A 20038-nucleotide genomic window follows, 5' to 3' on the forward strand; every position below is an offset into this window, starting at 1 on the left:
ATTCACCATGCTGTTTTTCAAGAAAGTGTCTTGTGAGTTGTGTCATGGATTTTTTGCACCGAAACGAGCTCTTATGCTCTAGCATTCGTACTCAAACCTTGCGGGTGGTCATCCCTACGTATTGACAGGAACAAGGACAGGTCAATAGATAAACAAGGTCGTCGCTATTGCAATTAGTAAAGCGATTTTGTGACCAAGGCCTGTCGGTGCCTATGTCTACTGCAGTAGAATGTTTAGTCTGTGGACATACAGAACAATTACCACAAGGATGATGACCAATCGCAGGTGGTAAGTCCCATAAGGTGCCCAACAATCTTTTGGGCAACTCTCTCGGGCGCGTATGTATCAGGCAATCCCTGATGCTGTTGGATCTCTTGAAGGCAAACAAAGGTAGAGCAATCTTATCACTACCATGATTCAGGATCCGCCAATGCTTCCTAATGATTTTCTGTAGAGTGTTGCTTTTTGTACTGAAAGTACTCACAAGTGTGAGTCTATCAGTAGAAGTCTTAGGGCCTGGTGGTTCTAGGAGCGCCTGACGATTGTTGTTGTGCGCTCGTTTTAGAGACCGTTTGATTAGTGGTCTCCGATAATGTCTATCCAAGAGCTGAGATGACAGGTTGCTGGCATGAGTCTTAAAATCCTCTACTCTGGAACAATTCCTACGGACCCGTAGAAACTGCCCGTACGGTAAATTGTCCCTAAGGGACTTAGGGTGGTGACTCTAGTATAAAAGAAGCGAGTTTCTTGCCATCGGCTTCCTGTATAACTCGCTCTGCAAACCTGCAGGTGTTACAAAGATAGAGAGATCTAAAAAGGCCAATCTATCTTTGTGAGCCTCAAAAGTGAATCTAAGGAATTGATTCCTGCCATTCAGCCACAGATGAAATTCACTCACTGATTCCAAACTGCCTCTCCACACTACCAACACATCATCGTACATTGCCTGCGCGACCCCCATACTCTCTCCTTCTTCCGCTAGTCGGATGGCCCATGAAGGAACGCTACTATACGTCTAACACGCTCCGCATCTGGACAGACTGCGGCGTCACTGAAGCAGAGTGTCTATTCGAGGACGGCCAGCTCAAACCCTTCCAACGACTAATAGAGGATTATGACCTCCCCGCCGGCCAGTTCTTACTCCATCGCCAACTCCTCGCACATTAGAGACAATACCATGACCTTCCGACAGGGGAACCAACAATACACCCGGTCATACACGCAATCTTACACATGGGAACAGGACGTCACTTGGTCACATGGCTTTACAAAGCTATCAGGGAACTCAGGTACAAACCGCTAGAGACCCTACGGGCCACCTGGGAGGACGAACTAGGCCGCTCACTACATGAGAAGGAATGGGAAAAAGCTCTCGAACACCCCAAGAAGGTGTCTCGAAATGCACGTTTCAAGAATATACAATTCTACATCCTACATAGAGCGTACTTGACACCAGCGCGCCTCCAACGCTTCTACCCCGACACCCAGTTCCTATGCCCCAGATGCCGTTCACAAGCGGCAGACTTTCAGCAAATGTTCTGGAGCTGCCCCACACTACACTCATACTGGCGACACGTCCATAAGTCACTCAGGTATCTTACTGGACTCACATATTTGAATACATGGGAAGCCTGCGCCCTGGGTATCTATCAGAAAAGAAAACAGCATAATGTACCCCTCAGATTTGCCTCACCGGCCATTTTACTGGCCAAACATAACATTGCCATGCATTGGCGGTCTCCCGCAGGCCCCCCGATCGCTGCCTGGGGGGTGCAAAAATGGGCATTAGTGGAGGAAGAGACGCTACGGGAAGAGGAGGTGAAAGGGATGCGCAAACACCCCATATCACTGGACTGGGCTATCCTACTGAACCACTTCAAACACTCACTGACCCAGGATGACCCGGGAGATGGCCCTCACACGTCGCAGGACACACAACCGCAAACACAGACCGCGAACATCGCCGTTAGATCCCCTCCTGCAACACATATACCCGTGGGGTACCCGTGGGGTGACAGTAAGCGCTATATAAGTTTTAAATCAATCAATCAATCAATATAGAAAGCCATTAGCTCTTTAGTGCTATGCTATCTGCCTCGGTGGGCAGTCGGACCTCGTGCCGGATCGACCATAACCCCACCCCGCGCCCAGCTTTCCGCCCCTAGAAGTATGTGGACCCACCATTCACCAGGGCATATGCCACTCTTCGACTTCAGACGATACCCGTACCCAAAATTCCTTGACCACCCCCCCCCCTGTTCTTCTCCAACCCAGTTCTGTTCAGAAGATTTACTATAAGAACCACCTCCACAGTGACAAAACACTGGACTAAAAACTGTGCGACGAATGCTACATTATCTTTTAATGTTTTGGATATGTAGTTCGATAACCTGCTACATGATGCAATATGTCACAGTAAATGCAAAATGACAATAAAAATATGTTTTTAAAAAAAAACTACTACTAAAGGAAACCACCTGCCTATATATTAGGATGTATATATGCCCAAGTCGGGTCAAACAATGTTAGACAACACAAGGCTCACAAACAAACAAGGTCAAAATGATTACAGGAATAAGCTAATTACAAGATTTCCATTCCTTTTATTATAGTCATTTAGCTAATTCATTAAATTCTGTCAAACTTCACATAATACATAGATGGATAAATAATGCATAGTACACTTATACATATAGGTCCCACGCACAACGATCACAGAAATCAGTCAGGTCAACACTCATTCAAAGTTACTTTGTAACTTTGAATGAGTGTTGGCCAAATCAGTACAGTCCAATAAACTGGATCGTTACGCTCTACCCAAAGACGTGCTGCAGAGTTGTCAGTCCAGCGGTACCTCCCTGGGTGACCAGAGAGAAGAAGACCAGGAGTGGTCATTAAAAGATGTCATGGACGCTATCACCAGTGTTAAAACCTCCCTGGAACATAAAATGGACACTATTGCAATTGATGAAAATCTAATTAGAGCGGACCTCACCAAACTTAATGAGATAGTCAAGCAGGTGGAAATCACCCCAACCAGTTTGACGGGAGACGTCACACAGCTCCAATAGGAGATCCAGGACTTACAGGCCTTCCGTAAATTCACCGAAATTAAGCTGGACGATTATGCAGGGCGCCTTCGACGCAACAACCTACGCATTTTGGGAGTACCGGAGCGGGCTGAGGGGCAGTCCCTTGACCTCTTTGTTGAAGATCTTATCCTAAAGCACCTACAACCCAAAGGCCTCAGCAAATTCTTTGTCAATGAAAGGGCTCAAAGGGGCCCGGGGGGGCGTCCGAAGCCGGGCCCCCCCCCGCGCCCGACGCTGGCGCGGGTGCTGAACTTCCACGACAGAGATATTATCCTCCACAACCCCAGGGAGGGGGATCCTCTCCGTTATGAGAACGCAGACATCACCTTCTTTCCAGACTTCACACAGAGGGTGCAAAAACAGACGAACATTCCTTGCGGTGAAGAGGGAACTCAGGGAGAGAGGCCTGAAGTACTCTATGTTGTTTACGGCACGTCTTCGAGTTGAAGCGGGGGGAGAACCTGGTTCTTTGAACACCCGGAGGAGGCTGCTGACTGGATTGAGAACAGGAGGTTCCGGAGCCCGCATGATCGCAGCAACAGGGATGATGCGACATCCCAGCCTCATGGATGAGTAAGTCGGGACTACAATTGAGACCAGTTTGGGTACTCTGGGGCCCAGAGTTGTGCTGGGTCAGGTAATGGGCTTCCGCAAAGTCGACGACCAAGGGGCATATTCTCCATGACTGTTGAGTCCCAAGACTTTGGTATGCGACTTTCCTTTGGGGATGTATAATTTGGTCCGGATGGGGGGCAGAGGAACACTGTGCTGCGCCCCTATTTTCTTCTACTTTTAGTTTTTCCCTAAAGAACTCTGCAAGGTTTAAAATGGGCAGTTCTATGCCCTAGGTGCAGGGCAGCAGGGTGGGGGGTGTTGGGAGGGGGATTTTTGTTTGTTTATTGTTGTAGTCTTTGCATCGGCAATATGTATGGTATCACTCACAGAGGATGCAATGACCTATCTTGTACTCCATTGCTACACAGTGGGACAAGAGTATTAAAATATTGAGCTGGAACGTCAACGGGCTAGGGGATAAGATCAAACACAGTGTGGTCCTCCAATATATCAAGAGGGAGGCATGTCATGATATTGTCATGCTTCAAGAAACCCACCTGGTCGGCAATGCACAGATGGGGATATACCATGATAGCACACGCAGGGTTCACGTCCAGCTCAAGGGGAGTTGGTATCATGATGAAAACCTCCTTCCCCCTTGCGGTGAGCGCCACTTGGGCAGAAGATTGGGGTAGATATATAGGGGTAGCAGGCACATGGGAAGGGCAGTCCATCACACTTATGTCAATCTATGTACCACTGGGCCTGCAAAACACCACATTTAAGGATCTTGGCACTATTCTGCTTTCTATTCCAGGCGGACTGCTGGTCCTCGGGGGAGACTTTAACTCAATAGTCTCGGGTGCGCTTGACTGGCATCCCCCTCGGGAGGTGGGGTCATCTATTCGCTGGCTACCAGATTTCCTTGAGGTTATGGGATTGGTGGATGGGTGGTGGACTTATCACCCAGATAAGATGCAGCACACCTTTCATTTGGGGACACACAGCAGCCTCTCCCGTATAGATTACTTCCTAGGTCCCGCGTTCCAGGCCACCCACATCCACTTAGCCAGGGGTATCTCTGACCATTCTACGATGTGGATTCACTTAGCCCTCAACCACATACAGGTGGGGGGACTGGCCCCCTATTAATCCATGGTATCTCTGAGACCCGGAAATCCGCAAAGAGCTTATTAAAGCCATAGACAACTACTTTATAGACAACAAAGGAACTGTGACCTCCTCCGAGACGTTATGTGAAGCTTTGTCCTTAATTTCCGGAACAAAGAAGGAAAAACAAAAAGATATCTCTGACATTGAGACTGAGATCGGTCGGTTGGAAAGTAAACTGGAAACTGGGTTCACACCAGAAAAACTCCACTTTCTGAGTCTCCGACAGCACGAATATAGAGCGTTAGTGACTGATAAGGCCTAACCTGGGAAGATACAAACTGGGAAGGATATACGACCTAGGGGATGAGGTTGGAAAATGAATAGCCTGGCTCGATAAATAAAAGAATGGGCAAGCAGACTGGACCCTGAACTTTGTGAACAGCTACAAACGGCAGCTATCTGCCTTCTTCAGCTGTAACAGGAACATACACAAAAATGAAGGATCAAGGCACTAAAATCCTGCACCCGTCCGAACAATGTGGAAGCAGTAGATAATGATCACAATGGTGCTACGAACCCAAAGTGTGAGCCTTCTACAATTCTGATAGAATTTATTTTCTCGGGGGCGTGGCTTGGACGCCGGGAGGAATGGCGGCGTGATTCAGTCCTCCTCCAGGCAGCTACACCATTGTCGACCACAGACGGCTGCTACCTGGATCCAGTTCCTGAAATACGAGGAATGCAATCATCGGAACCCCAACTCAACATGCCCTGAAAATCTGGGCTGATTCCGAGCTCGGAAACCAGGTGAAAAGAGACCTTTTTGTCCCGACCGATGGTGACTGCGGAGCGGGGCGGAGACTGAGGCCGGATATAACAACGTGGCTGCCCCAGGCATCTGGTCCGCTCCACCGCAGGCAGTGACGGAGCCAATACGATGTCGGAAATGGCCTCAATTCCTCCCTAACCGGCGGCATGACTTATGCCGGAACCGTGAGTACGCTTTTGCTGACTGTTTGAGGGGAGAGGAAAAAGGCGCGAATTATCTGCAACTCCAGTAGCGGTATGATCGAGCTCCCGATTTTGAACGCTGCTCCACATTCTTTGCGAGACTTTATGCAGAATACATAAGACTACTGTGACCATCTATATTTGTCTGCTTCTGGCCACACTCGACATCACAATGCATCAATACCAGTAAGGATATGTGTGTAAACGCGCGGCAGCTGAGCCCACGAAACGCGCTTAAGCAAAATGGCGGCGACAGCTATACTGCGACTGGTCTCGGTGCTCTGCATTCTCTCAACGGCCAATACCAGATTTTAGCATAACGAGGGCCATGTGCACACTGCCACTTTTTGTACGGTCTCTTCCCCACACTAATGCGCCGAATGCACATGGACTAAACAGATCTAATTCTATGTTGTGGCAGCTTGTAATGGCGGCTCCCCAGCGCGCCTGACGTCACGCAGACATCGTAGCTGGGTCATCCTGCTGCTAGATTACCCTGCCACTCTGCTCAGTGCCTGGGTCTGTGCCTATGTGTTGGCTGTGAGGAGTGGTGCAAAACACCTAAAACGTCCCATACAGTGGCTCTACAGCGCACCTGGCATCACGCATGTGTCACCCTGAGACCTGCTGCTGTGTGGATTAGGATGTATACAGCCTCTGGGATATGTCGCTGCGAAAGATAATGAAAACGATCTAGGTGCTTGTCAACTGCTGTGTTCATCCTTAATGCCTGCCCTACATTTGCCATAATTGCTGTGTTTGCTGTGGTTGCTGTCGAAGCAGATCTAAAGTCGTCAAACATCTAGTGAACTGGGAGCATATACATATAAACAAACCTACAGCATGGTGTGCTATACTGACTGATCACTTATAACAACTTAATGTAACCAGTAGCTACAGAGAGTGATATTATCACTGAATAAAGTAGTGACGCCTACCGATGTGCGTTTCTGGAAGGGAATGCAGCTTATAGATTGTTATTGAATACATCACTTCCAATTGAATAAAGCACTTTCGCTAAGGGAGAAGTATCTAATCAGTCGGCCTGCACTGTCACATCATAGATTGGTCTCAGCGTTGTACATCTGAAGGGCGCCAAGGTTTTTACACAACCCATTGCTATACACGACTAAAATGGGGGACAAGGATAACGGTGCGGCTTCCAAACGTCTGAAATCTAACCCACCGACACCGGTCAAAGGGAACAAATTAATGGCGGAAGCCATGGAAACAATTTTGAGCAAGCTAGAAGAAGTTAGAGACTTGGCACAATCCACCAAAGATGAGGTTGTTGCTGTCCGCCAGGATATCAATGACATAAACTCAAGACTAACGGAGTCCGAGAGCAGGGTCAGCAAATTGGAAGACTTTGAAAATAAAGCATGTGGAGCTATCAAGAACCTCTCCTTATGTTCTGACCATCTCGTGAAGAAGGTTGCGGAATTAGAGGACAGAAACAGAAGGGGGAACCTAAGAATTTTTTATATGCCGGAAAAATCGGAGGAATCCCATGACTCATGCATACCCTTCCTCGAGGAGTGGTTCACGCAGGCCACAAATCTAACCTTCACTCAGCCACTAGAGTTTGATAGAGCACATAGGGTACCGGGACGAATTTCCAAGGATCAGAAAGGCCCAAGAGCGATTGTGTGCAAACCACTTAGGTACCAGCATGCAGAGCAGATACTCACTTTCGCTCGCAAACATAACCATGTGCTATGGAGAGGTCACAAAATCTTCATCTCACAGGACTTCAGTAAGGAGACTATGGAAACTAGGAAAGCCTTCCTTGCATTGAGACCCCAACTGAAATCGCTTGGTCACATGTATGGCTTTATTGGTCCGACAAAGTTTAGAGTAACTATAAAAGGTGTGACTCATGTGTTCTCGGATCCGCGAAAATTGAGACAGCTCCTGTTCGACCACACAGATGGCTCAATGGAAGTCTCCCCTTCAGCTCAGCAAGGAGCCTCCCCATCTGGCCTAGGATAAGCTCTGATCTGGGGCTTTGGTGCTATTACTCTCTCATGTTCCTTTACTCTAATGTTCCTGAATCCTCGTAGAGCCCACTCAACTGGAGATGGTTTTGGTTAATTTTGGCCTGTTCTTCTGATCGAAATGGTGCTCTTCTGTGTACCTTTGGACTCTCTGACACTGATCCTCTGGCTTCTTGATCTCTTAACTCAAAAGCTATATCATAAAAGTTATGTCTATGCTGCCATGATATTGCTCGTATCCCTCTTGGACCTCAACTAGGTACTATGTTGTGATGTTGCTTTGTAGCAATCCTCCTTGCTGTTAAGTGCACCCAAGATTATTCCTCGATAATTACTGTTGTGCTTGGCTCACGACACTGAAGTTAACGCAGCGACTTTCCTGTGCTCACTGTTATGGTGTCACTGTTGTTTATTGTTACCTAAATGCTTGGCTTAATTTTTCCCTAGATAAGGGTTGCAGCACCAAAGACCGATAATTACTGTTGTGCTTGGCTCACGAACCTGAATTTTGGCGGGCGACTTCAATCTCCCATACGACCCAATATTAGATAGAGACTCTAAATGCGTCTTTCGCCCGGGAAAAGCCCATAAGGCATTCATGAAACTATGCAATAGATTTCATATGGTAGACACGTGGCGCTTGATGCATCCTGATGGTAGAGACTACTCCTTCTACTCCCCACCTCATGACTCATTTTCGAGAATCGACTACATACTCATATCTAAAAACGCGGTGGCAAGAGTTGAGGACGCGGACATTGCTCCCAGATTAGTCTCTGATCATTCCTGCATCTCCCTCACATTATCTAATATTAAACCAACTACCCGTCAATCTATGTGGCGATTCAATGACACTATTATAAATGACACGAAACACAAAGAAACCCTTGACACTGCCATTAAAGACTTCTTACTGTTAAACAAGAGGGGGGATACCTCAGACACCACCCGATGGGAGGCACTGAAATCCACCATAAGGGGACTTATTATAAAGATATCGTCTGCAATTAATAAGAACCGCACTGCAGCCTTGTTGAAATTAGAGGAGGACATTTCTAAACTCCAGCACACATACTTGAGGAGTAGAAACCCTGAGATCCTAACTGAACTGTCCAATCAGAAATACACCTATAACAAACTTATTAGTGAAAAGGCAGGAATTTGGCTGGACAGGAGGAAGCGTTTCAAAATTTGTGACTCGAACAAAGCGGGGAAGGGGCTAGCGGCTTATCTTAAATTTAAAATTCAGAAGAATACCATTGCCTCCTTACTCAATGGAAATGGTACTCCTAACTCCGATCCCACTAAGATTGCGAATATCTTCAAAGACTTTTATGAGAAACTCTATGCTAGGAACATGCACGTGGACAGTGAGAAAATGAAGAAATACCTCTCCAGTTGCACACTCCCAACGCCTACGACCGCAGAAAGAGACTCCTTGAATGAACCAATCTCTGAATCAGAGGTTATTAGTGCGATCAAATCCCTCAAAAAGGGGAAAGCCCCTGGCCCTGACGGATATACAGCACAATTTTATAAGACCTTTGCCCATATTCTTTCAACTCCTCTTTTAGAGGTCTTTCATGAAATTAGCAGTACAGGCGAAGTTAAGGGGACCATGGCAGAGGCTGTAATTGCGGTAATACCCAAGGAAGGCAAAGACCACAAACTCCCCAAAAACTACAGGCCTATCTCACTGATAAATTTAGATTGTAAGCTCCTAGCATCGATTTTAGCGAGTCGCATTCAAAAGGTCCTGCCGTCCCTAATACATCCCTCGCAAGCGGGTTTCCTGAAGAACAGGCTCTCGAGCGATAACACGAGAATCCTGGCTCATGTTATTGAAAAAGCGAAATTCTTGTCCACACCTACCATTGCCATTACACTAGACGCTGAGAAAGCGTTCGACAAAGTAGACTGGACTTACTTAAATGCTGTACTACACAAATTCGATCTGGGTTCCCTATTCACTAAATTAGTCATGTCCCTCTATGCCTGTCCATCTGCTAGAGTACGAGCTGGCGGCGCCTTTTCCTCCCCTTTTAATCTAGAGCAGGGCACTAGGCAGGGCTGTCCATTATCCCCGTCCTTATTCCTCCTGGCTATTGAGCCCTTTCTGTACTACATAAGGGAAAATCCTGACATTGCTGGAATTCGGTTTGCTGACTGTACAATTAAACTCACGGCCTATGCAGATGACGTGTTGGTCGTGAGTGAACAAGCTGATAGGGCTATCCCGGCGCTGCTGTCCACAATAGAAGAATTCTCAAGTGTATCTGGATATTCCTTGAACAAGGATAAAACTGAGGTGAAATCATTAAATAACCTGTGTAGTAGAAACATCCTGGGCGACTCCGGGCTTACCTGGCAGCCGAAGAGTTTTAAATATTTAGGATTGGAATTTGAAAAGGATTTGATATCCACCTTAAAAATTAATGAAGAGCTGCTCTACAAAAAAATACAAAAACTACTAGACGGCTGGTCTCCTAAATTCCTCTCGTGGTGGGGTAGGGCGGAAACACTAAAAATGATGATCAGTCCCTTGGTAAATTACATGGCATGTATGCTCCCCATGACCTTCACGGAGGACTTTCGGCATAAAGTTGAGAAATTGCTCTCGGATTTCTTGTGGAAGGGGAAGAAACCGAGAATTGCCATGAAAAAACTGCAACTTCCAAAGCTTAAAGGGGGATTAGGATTACCATATTTCAGGAACTACCAGACCGCCTTTCTCTGTAAGCAGGGAGCCTCCTGGTTTATCGAAGACCCTGTTTATATGCCCTTATGGATCGATATTGAAAAATCCATTATAGGCAAGGCCCCGCTCTCTGCTGTCCTAACAATGCACCTCTCACACCTTACGAACTCTAAATACATCATGCTCAATACAAAGAGAGCACTCCTGCGGATAGATCGCGTTCACGTCACTGGTCAACGAATCCACAATTCTTCCTCTGCATCTTTATGGCGTAACCCGTCCATTAAAATTGGCGGATCGCCCATCATATGGGACCACTGGTCTGATAAAGGTATTAATGTGGTTGCTGATCTACATGAAAATAATATGCCACTGCCATTCTCGACTCTGCAGGCTAGACACTCCCTGTTACCGATTGACTTTTATGCTTTCCTGAAGCTAAAGTCAGCCCTATCCACTAGAACATTCAAGCTAGTGACGCCTTGGCTAAAAGCTATGCTACCCCACTTTCAATCCTCTGGACATTTTGTCTCAAAAATATATAAACTACTCGCGCCAACGGCCAACAAGTCGATGAGGCGCAATGAGATCAAATGGGAATCAGAACCAAACAACACTGGCATAAGTTTAGACTGGGTCAGGATACATGCTTCAGCACTCACACACAAGGTATCGCCGATACTATCACAGACCAAGTATATGATTATTAACAGGGCATTCTGGACCCCACAAAGACTATTTAAGGTTGGCCTGCGGGATACACCGAATTGCTGGAACTGCTCCTCTGGCGTTGGTGACCTTCCGCACATGTTGTTTGATTGCCCCATGCTTCACACCTTTTGGGCAAAAATCTTTGACTACATTGGGCACACGTTTGACATACATCCTGCAAGGGAATTCATCTGCATTCTCCTAGGAGCCTTAGATCCATTATTAAAGGGGGACCATGACCGCCAGCTCCTGGATCTTTTACTAACATTAGCATGCAAGGTGATCCTATGCAATTGGAAATCAACGGGTGAGGTCTCCTTCAATGCATGGAGGGAATGGCTGTCCTGCATTAGGGGCACTGATAATCCCGCTTTACACTCATCACTATGGCAGGTTACCAACAAAAAATTATGGTCTTCCTTGGATAAGGCCTCCTTCATCTTCGACCCACCCTGAAGTACTAACTATGAGGTCCATACTCAGTAAACTGTGGGGTGCATGCTGCATGAACTGTAATGGCTATACCCTGTGCTCACGGGCTTGACATTCTTAGATACACAAAGCAGGAACGATAAAGTATAAATGGTATTATATGGCTAGATTTGGATGGAGGGCTCTACGGAACTATATACAACTGTAGAATGCAATGTTGGTACTTTGTTTTCCTTTACTGTGTTTATGCATTGTTTTATGTAATAATCCATGTTTGATTGCGGTACCTTTGTAATACGACTGTAATTCTACTGATGCCTTCTTGCCGCTATCATTTTTGTTACTGTTTAATAAAAAATGTTTTGAACTTAAAAAAAAGAATTTTTTTTCTCGAAAATGAACATACACGATATTGGTTCAGCACTCAATTTTAGAAATAGTTAAATGTACTTAGTGAATCTTGAATCTATTGTACACAATTAGTGTTTTCAAGCAATATCATCATTCAGACTCAATGCACAGATGTATTTTGTATTTGTATTTGTATGTGGATTTATAGAGCGCGCTTGCTGCCCGGCGGCGTCCAAGCGCTAAGAACCAACAGAAAGGGGAGATGGAGCCGGGGGAACTGGCGGAGCATTATTGAGGGGAGTTGAAAAGAAATGTTTTGAGCTGTTGTCAGGATAGTTTCTTCTTTCAGTAAATCATATTATTTATGAATTAAGGAAAAAGAGATGTATAAATATTTACTGAAAGAAGAAACTATATTGGCATCTGTTCATTGAGTCTAAATGATGATATTGCTTGAAAACACTAATTGTGTACAATAGATTCAAGATTCACTACATTTAACTATTTCTGAAATTTAGTGCTGAACCACTATTGTGTATGTTCATTTTGGAGGGGAAAAAATCTATCAGTGTAGAAGGATCACACTTTGGGTTCGTAGCACCAGTGTGATCATTATCAGACCGTAGCGGAAAAGGTTCAGTTTTGACAAACAGAATCCTACACAGTTCATCTCAAGGGAGCAAACAAGGAGGTTGTCAGCAAAGGATGCACAATACCTCTGTGACAGGAGGATTACCGCCAGAATGGCCTGGAATCGGGGCAGGTGACAGAGGGGTGGCCGAGCCCAGCCTCTTCCGGGTGCTGACAGGCAAGGACGGGCCCGCCCTTCGCCCGGGCGCGTCCCGCACTGCGGGAGGCAGCTGGCAAATTTAAACAAGCACCTTCTGGCGCTTGGGAGTGACTGGATATTGCGGTGCACACTGGGGCAGTGAGTCCAGCCCCCCTCCGGTCCTATTGTACCAGCAGCAGATGTCGGGCGTCCCGCGCTGCCGGAGGCAGCGGGCAAATTTAAACAAGCACCTCCTGGTGCTTGGGAGTGACTGGATGTTGCGGTGCACACTGGGGCAGTGAGTCCAGCCCCCCCTCCGGTCCGATGGTACCAGCAGCAGATGTCGGGCAAATCATGTCTGAGTTGGGCCTGGCTGAGTTTGTCAGGGTCTAGACTAGCGCGCCTGCCCAAAGAACTACGTTTCCCAGTGTTCACGGGCTCAGGACTACATTTCCCAGAATTCCCGGCGAGTCGCGGATATCACCGGGCAGAGCCTGACGACCGGTGCTAGTGATTCCGGATGTTTGGAGGTAGCGGCTGCTCCTCTGTTCTGTTGTTCCTGAGAAGCCTGGTGGGTTCCCTGCATCCTAGACGGGAGCCGTATTTCAGGTGCATTGTTGCGCGCTGGCTGGCGCGTTCGTTTCAGCTGACTCTGAGTTGCTCTGGACACTTGAAGTAAGACCTGTGCTGGGTAACTGTTTTTGCCTCGCGGCTGCGAGGATTCATTGCCATAAGTTTATGTACTCTTTGCACTCATTCTGGGAGGATTCCTGGGCGTGAGTGCTTTTCCTGTGTTTACGGATATTCAAGTGGCGGAGTGCAGGGGGGGTGTTTGGGACCTCCGCACTGCCGTCACGAATCCTTGGTCGGGGATTCTTTCTACCTAAACCTGTGGATGTACAAATACCAAAGCGGAGTGTAGTAGTGAAGGAACTACACACTGCCGTGTTTGGTGGTTTTGAGTTTATAACGAAAGGAAAAACATTGTCCTATATTTCAATGAGGGAGTGAACTCTTGAACTCCCATAAGCACTGGGGTGCTCCTTATTTTCTTGGTGCTTTTCACGTTTGTTTTGGAACTATTGAATCCTTTGTTGTTGTACTATGGGGTATGTGTAACACAACAATTAAGGCTTTTGGTTATTGAAGTCATGGATTGTTGGTAACACCTTTCTTTTGTGTTGACCAGGAAGGAAAGAAGACGGGAGACACAGCACTAGGGTGGCGTAGTGTCATTCATTACAGGTGAATTCATGGGGGTATTGAACTAGTGAGAATTGATGAGAGTAGGGTTAAGAATTGTATTAACCTTGTACTTTTGTTTTCCAGTTTCTTTATCCCTGCTGCCCTTTCCTTCTTCTCTTATTTCTTTCTGGGTTTTTTCCCCTTTTGGGTTTTTTCCCTCGCCGTATCATCTGAACACCCTGTGTTTATACTTCAGGGTGTTCGGTTGGTCCGGAGGTGGAGCATTGTTGCTGCGTGTGGATCCTGCGGAGTGTAAACCTGACAGAGTTGTATGTCTGGAGCATGCCCATGCTTTCAAGGTATTAGAGGAGTGATTGAAAGGCATTGATCCCTCTTGTCCTCGGCCTAATCTGCCCGGCACCTAGACGCCCCCAACCTTGGACCGCTAAGAGAAGGGGCGTCAGCAGAGCTTAACGATGGATGCTATAGAAAATACTGGGTAGGGTTAGGTTTAAAGCTACAATATTTTGTTCTTAATCTTTAGATGGTTGGGGAACATTAGATTTGGAACACTGTATAGGGAGAAACTGATTGGACTCATGGGCTAGCAACTGCTCACAAAGGAGGCTTAATTTATTCAGAATTATTATTCCAAATGTATATCTTGTACCAGAAACTGATATTGTACAGCTATTGTACAGATGATCTGAAAGTGAATGCTGAATGCCAATGTTATGCTGCCTCCAATGTATCCCTCACATTTATGCCAAAATGTAACAAATGTCCCCCAAAAATTAAACATACAAATATACATACAATTGTGTGTGTATATGTGTGTATATATATATATATATATGTATATATATACATATATAATTATACACACACACACACGCATATATATTAATATATAATTTCTCCAACCGCTAAGAACAACAAAGCGTGGCGCACACTCTCAGAGTATAATTCAAATTATTTTATTCTGCTCCCATCGGCAGACAAACGCGTATCGGCCATGCTGGCCTTCATCAAAAAAAAATATATGTATATATATATATATATCGAGGCTCACTCCCTCCCGATCCCGGGTGGAAATTTCCACCCGGGATCGGGAGGGAGTGAGCCTCGATATTGAAGCGCGAAGCTCTGACGCGCTTGGACTAGCACCCCCTGCGAGAGTGCCCCGGACTTTGGAGCAGTGAGCCAGGATATATATATATATATGTATGTATATATATATATATATATATATATATATATATAGATAGATATATATATATATATATATCTATATATATATATATATATATATATATATATATATCAATTGGCACACATCCGCGCTCTCCAGTCAGACCTCATCATCAAGTAATAACTTAGCATGATGGAGAAAAACATTTATGTGACTTATTGACTCATAAATAAATCTCAGATTTGTTGGTTACTGTGAATCTTCTATAACTGTGTACATGTCTCATAACATCTTATAGACTATGACCAACTATCTATACAGTTTCATTAGTGGACCATCAGAGATTCTATATTGCCAAAATACAGATCTACATAACTGGCAGACACTGAAGCTGTCGTACTGCTCTGAACTTGCTAAAGTAGTACTCTAATCAACAAATATTCCAAACATAATAATGCATGACTTTCATTTTAAAAAAGTTTTACGTTAATGGCGATCCCTTGCCTCGCATGTCGCCTACTCGGAGCACTGGTAGCGGTGCTGTGCACATTTGCCCCCTTGCCTCGCATGCCGCCTGCTCAAAGCGTTGGAAGCAGCGCTGTGCAGAGTGCCCTCTCGCATGCCGCCTGCTCTGAGGGTTGGAAGTGGTGCTGTGCACGGTTCCTATTCCCCTCGCATGCCACCTGCTCTGACCACCCACAGGCTGAGCTCTGTATAGTTCCTGGCCGGCGAACGGAACAAAATAATTTTAGCACTTCTAGGCCGCCATGTTAAAGATAAAGCGCAGTGTGGGGCATTCTAAAAAAATATATACATTTTTTAATGCAGGCACTCTTACTGGGCAGCATACGCTAAGCAACAGAATTTTTTCTCTTTTTTTTAAACTACTCACATTAGGAACGTGTTGGGGAAGTGCCTAGCTGTCGTGCCTGCAACACCAGCTATGACAAAGAAGTCATTAACTAAAGACTGCCCTGAAACTGTAATAAAAAGTGCAGATTAAGGTAAAATGTAACAGAGGCAGTCCTTATGGGAGGTTACAACAGTAGAAAAGGAGGGACTAAGAAGGGCCTACTAAAAAAATTACCCAAAGAAAAAAGAAGCATTTCCAAAAGACGGTCAAAAGAGCCAATTAAAAACATGGGCATATAAACTGGGTGAAACTTAAACTCATACTCTGAACACAACATTTCTCGAAGAGACAGGGCAAGCGCTGCCAAGGCGAGACCTAAAAAGTTTTACTAAACTGTGCAATTTTGATACCATTTCTTTGAAGCATCATTTAGTAAAATGTGTTTGATACATGCTAGTATTTACTAAAAATGTTCAGAGTGGAAAATTTATGTCAGGATTATATTTCTGTGTCCCTGTGTGGTATGAAATTGGAGAAGTTGGTAAAAACCATTAAACATGCACATCTGTAGGTGTCCACAGACTCAAAAGTATAGTCAAACCCTGGAACTACCACTTCTCACTACTTCCAGCTCCGGTATGTAAATCTCCATAAAGGTGGAAAAACCAGGGCATTTCTGGAATACAGACCCTGTTATGAGTTGTAGCATAATTAGAGATGCTACGTAAAGAACTCTGATTTAACTCCTTCGGTGCTCATGGCGGCTCCCGGCCATCATGAGTCACAGTAGGCGTGTGCTCATGAGGGCCGGGAGCCGTCAGAACGTTGCCGCTCCGCCCATGCGCTATTAATTCCCCGCCTGTGCGGAAGAATTAATTAGTGGGTGGAGTTCTGACGGCTCCCGGCCGTCATGAGCACACGCTTACTCTGTGTCTCATGACGGCCAGGAGCCGTCATGAGTAACGGAGCGCCACGCCCAACCAGTCAGCGGCAGCAATATACTAGCTGTGCCACTGTGGCACAGCCACGCATATTACGCGTTGCCCCACGGCCTTCCTTTTCATGGCGGTGACATGTCTCTGTGCATGGGGGTGCAAGCAGGGGGGCAAATATTGTGCCCCACCATGTATTTTTTAACCCCCAGTTCCTGCCCAGGAAGGAATGCACAACATGGTCATTCCTTCCTGTGCAGGAACGTAATGAGGTGGTGCCTTTCTAAGGCTATCCTATGTGCCTTAGAGAGACACCGCAGTGGAACCACCGCGGCACGTCCTCCCGCAAAGGATTACAGGCCTAATCCGGCAGGCGATGTGTGGATAACTTTGACAGTCCACACACGGATAACTTTGACAGTCCACACACAGTCCACAGCGCTGCCGTGGCGCTCTGCAGGAGTCCCGCCAACATCGTAATTAGGCACCAAGCACCTTATTTTCCGTTTTTATAGATAAATACAGATTCCTGCCTGTATTTATTATTAAATGTGAATAAAAATGGAAATTGGGTTGATTTTAGAGCAATTCTAAACTCTGTAAGTCATGACTGCCAGGCCAATAACTGTTTGGATTGACAGGAAGTTAAAAAAAAAATGATTTTTTTTTTTTAAAGAGGCTTGAAGATCAATACATTTGTACAGGTTTGATACTAAAATGTGCATGTTTCCATATATGTGCATCATTTGTGGGTGCTCATATCACTGAAATCTGTCAAACATTCAAACATGTCTGCACATTTTATCAAGTTGAATAAAATGTGGAAAGATACTAGTTTCAGCTTCATCGTTTCACAAAACCCCTCCCCAAAAAAGGGATAAATACTGATAAATTTAGCAAAAAATAAATATCGATAATAAACACAGATGGAAATGTAAAAAAACAAATTATAATTACACCATGGTGGAGGGAACCCGATAACCTTTGTAAGCTACCTCACCACTATCATCTGTGGCCCAAAGTATTCCTCTCAAAATTCCCTTCTGACGGCACTCTTATCATTCACCATCACATACACTTCGGATATCCATGATTTGGCCCTACACTTGAGGCCTCGAAACTCTCTCACGGGGCTGATTCAAGGCCTCGCAGCCCCCCGACTGTCAGCCTCATACGCACACTCCACTCACGCTCGAGGTCGTTAACTTTATTTTCAAGCTCTGTCGCTTAAAAAGGCCCTCACCCTCTCAGAAGCCGTCTGCCTGTAGACTGTTGAGACAAAGTTCGTGCGGTGATGAGAGCCGGCCGACCTGGGCTTCTGAGGAGACGGGCGGCGGTCACCTCAAGTCAGGCTGCGGCGCGTGACCTCTTGCCTCTTGTCGCGCGCTTTTCCTCTCTCTCTGGGGTGCGCTCGCGGCCAACGTTCCGCGCGCTGTCTTGTATTCGAACGCTGGCCCGTGGCCCGGAGCATGCGCGTGTGCGCGCGCGCGTTTTTCTTCGCCGCCGCCGCCGCCATTTTAGAGGCCGCAGCAGCAGGTGCGGTTGACCGGACCCGCCGTTGGCTTTTGGCCTCGCTCGCCTCACCGGGCCCCCACGGTGTAACTCTGTGTGTTTTTCTGCGCTGACACTTCAGAGGCTGACGCGGGGCCCTTCGTTTGTCCTTGGGTTTCTAACGGCCGTCTGGAAAATAGGTCGAAAGCCGGGACGAAGGACGTATCCTTTGACAAGCTAGTATGTCGGTGGGTTATAGACTAGAGGATGGATGCGAAGCTGAGTAAGTAGATTGGTGGCTGTGATTAAATCAATACTCTTCCTCAATTCATGTTCTAGATAAGTATTGTGCCTTTGTATAGCGCTTACTATCCCCAAGTATAGGTACTGAAGTTCAAGGAACACGGATTGCAAATAGACCTTACTGCAATTTGTTATTTCCTCTTCTATATCTCCCAAACCCGCTCTCTTCAAGTAATAACTACTTCATCCTTTGGTGCTTTGATTAGAGGTGTTGGTGTTATGGAAATAGGCCAGTGTTAAACAAGGGCAAAAGGAACATTTGATGGATGGAAGGCTGAGCAATGCAAATATTCCCCCAGTCAAGAAGATGTGGGTTTAATGCATTGTTGTTTTGCTCCCCACGCCACCCCAATTTGGACCCAGTCATATGCAAATCAGCCTTGACTCTGCTCCGTATGGGAACTGTCCAGCCCGAACTACCTAGCCAGGTCCTCCCTGGACCGACAATAAGTATCCTGGGACCAACTTAAGGGCATCACCCCTCATCAACCAGGATAGCTTGAATTCTGTGGTGCAGTGTGCAGTCTGTGCATACCCTTCCCACTTAGGGCGATAAAATGCAAAGGAGAAATTGATAGAATGCTAAACAATGTAAATATTCACCCGAGTCACAAAGATCTGGGTTTATTCCATCGTTCTTTTGCTCACCACGCCATTCCAATTTGGACCCAGCCATCAAGCTAGCCTGGCTGATGAGAGGTGATACCCCGAAACTGGTCCTAGGGTGCTTGTTTCCAGTCCAGGGAGGACCTGGCCTGGCAGTTAGGGCTGGACTTTTCCCATGGGGTGCTGGGTCAAGACTGATTTGCATATGGCTGGGTTTAAACTGGAATGGAATGGGAGCAGAAAGAACATGGATGTAGGCCCAGATCTCTCTACTGTGGTGAATGCTTGGCATTGTTCATCATTCTGTCTCATCAGTTGTTCTTTTTGCATTTGTTACCCCACGTGGGTCCTGTGCTCTCCATGCTTACTCCACAGATTCCGTCACAACCCCCTGGCAAAAGTGCCCCTCATCTCTCTATAGCCCCTCTCTCACATACACTAAGGCTATCTAATCGCAAGTCAAAACTGCCTCTAGTCTAGACAAACTCCAATCTGTCTAGCAGTGACATTAATCACAAGAGTTATTTTGACAATTTTATTGCTGCCTGAAAGCTGGACGCACAAGGAACTTTGCAGCAGGTGTTTTTAAATTCTAACTTACTGCTAAACACAGCGCCACCCGAGGTAAGTTCCCTTCTCCAGGTGAGCACTTAGTGCAGCTGCACCAGTCGCACTGCCCTAAAGCTAGCCCTACATGACATACAATATGGGTTTGGCTTTAATTGTTTCGCAATCCGTAACAATAAG

The 20038-nt window shown here is 46.1% G+C and overlaps 1 protein-coding gene and 1 long non-coding RNA gene across 15 annotated transcripts in view; one reads left to right on the forward strand and one right to left on the reverse strand.

Annotated features, from left to right (window-relative positions):
• Nucleotides 1–18323, reverse strand: part of ZCWPW1 (zinc finger CW-type and PWWP domain containing 1) — a 1771049-nt gene extending 1752726 nt beyond the window's left edge. For 5 of the 13 annotated variants that reach the window (XM_078668565.1, XM_078668566.1, XM_078668560.1 and 2 more), the window contains exon 1: nt 18135–18319. The gene's annotated coding sequence lies outside the window, so the exon portion shown is untranslated. Of the gene's footprint in view, nt 1–18134 lie in introns of all 13 variants that reach the window. The other 8 variants (XM_078668573.1, XM_078668562.1, XM_078668569.1 and 5 more) reach the window with 4 other exon arrangements.
• An 84-nt stretch (nt 18324–18407) lies between these two features.
• Nucleotides 18408–20038, forward strand: part of LOC144798727 (uncharacterized) — a 381952-nt gene continuing 380321 nt past the window's right edge. For both annotated transcript variants that reach the window (XR_013603628.1, XR_013603627.1), the window contains exon 1: nt 18408–18604. This is a non-coding gene — a long non-coding RNA (uncharacterized LOC144798727). The remainder of the gene's footprint in view (nt 18605–20038) is intronic.

Source organism: Lissotriton helveticus, chromosome 12 (assembly GCF_964261635.1).
Source record: "Lissotriton helveticus chromosome 12, aLisHel1.1, whole genome shotgun sequence".
Lineage (NCBI taxonomy): Eukaryota > Metazoa > Chordata > Amphibia > Caudata > Salamandridae > Lissotriton > Lissotriton helveticus.